At 43.3% G+C, this 1,532-nt stretch overlaps 1 non-coding gene across 1 annotated transcript; it reads right to left on the reverse strand.

The window, feature by feature from the left end:
- Positions 1 to 786: 786 nt before the first annotated feature.
- Trnae-uuc lies at positions 787 to 858 on the reverse strand. The gene has a single exon. It is a non-coding gene; the product is annotated as a tRNA-Glu (tRNA).
- Positions 859 to 1,532: the final 674 nt, after the last annotated feature.

A 1,532-nucleotide genomic window follows, 5' to 3' on the forward strand; every position in this document is an offset into this window, starting at 1 on the left:
TGGGTGACGCGTCATCGCACTCAAAGTGTTCCTCGAAAATCCCTGCGTCTTTAGTGTTCTACACGCAATAAAATACTGAGCCTGGCGGATCTCCACCGATATCTTAAAAAAGATGTTATCCTTTAATTATTCTTTTGATATAATACTTATTTTTCAATAATGCCGGACTTCTGCCGAGCACCAGGGCTGTGCGTGGCGGCAGCGGGTCTGTTTGACTGGCTCTTTTTTATTTCAAAAATCATTTTATAATTATTTTTGCTTCAAAACAAACAAACTGCTTATAATTTAAGGAATATTGTTAGACGTCAATAAATAATGTCGAGGATTTTGATAACGTGACCAGTTGCACTTCAAGAATCTGTAGGTGTACAAGAAACGTTTTGTGATTTTAGATTGGCTATGATTTTATTAGACTGGCTTGACAGACTGGATACGCTGGTGCTTCATGAACCAAACTACCCGATGTTGTCACTACAATCCCAGATGCAGTGACCTCAGTTGTTAAAAATAGTTACACAACACACTTCCATCTCTGCCGCTGTAAAACAACACAACGGGGATGGCAAAAGACAAGAAAATAATAAAAGAGGCAAACGAAGGGCACTTGTGCAATCTGGAGAGCATTGTCAGCATCGTTGCAGGTTAACACTCCTTGCCGGCTCTCCACGAGCGGCATAGGACCAGTGATGTACTGACGTCACGACACGAAGGGTGCAGGCCTTGAGTTTCTAGAGGGCGCTCCTTAACGCAGTAATAACTACCCAATCGCAGAAAGAAAAAAAAAAATTCCGACGCCGGGAATTGAACCCGGGCCTTCTGGGTGAAAGCCAGATATCCTAGCCACTTGATCACGCCGGAAACATTTGAGGTGAAGAAAAGCGCAGTGAAATCAGAGAGCTGCCTTTCGGCATCGCGTGCATCATACTTTCTACGCTTCAGAATCGCTAAAAGGCACGCGTCCTCTATTTCATACTCATTGCACACACTACGTGCAGGGAACACGGCACCGCATATCCTGCAGGCAGTGTTCGTAACGAGTAGTGCACATATTATTTAACCCTTATGCCTTCAGCCTGTGACCAGACTGAGGGCACAACGCCGCCGATGTAACCTTCTTTTCTTTCGCTTCCGCGATGCTGATAAAGAGACTCGGGCTCAACCAAAAAAAAAAAAAAAAAACTGTCTTTGAGGTGTGCCTTGAAAAATTGGGTTTAGAGCTTGCCCATAAGTGACCACAAGGCAATGATCACATTAGTCACTAAGAAATAGATAAAGACAATGCATAACCCGTATTCAACACTTCTACGAACCCTCAGGGGAGGAGATATTGATGTTTTTAACCCAAATTTCGTAGCTTTTAAGACTTTTGTAACTAACCTGTGAACATTTTGTTGTGCATCATTACCAAGGCGTCAAGTTGTTCATGAGCACAGAAAATAAACAAATGAATGAATGAAAATGAATGAATGGGCGCATGCCATCTTGGAGTCACGTGATGCGGCCGCCATTAGGCTGCTTCAATTCGTCGCTCC

Source organism: Ixodes scapularis, unplaced genomic scaffold (genome assembly GCF_016920785.2).
Source record: "Ixodes scapularis isolate PalLabHiFi unplaced genomic scaffold, ASM1692078v2 PGA_scaffold9__187_contigs__length_104089568, whole genome shotgun sequence".
Classification (NCBI taxonomy): Eukaryota; Metazoa; Arthropoda; class Arachnida; order Ixodida; family Ixodidae; genus Ixodes; species Ixodes scapularis.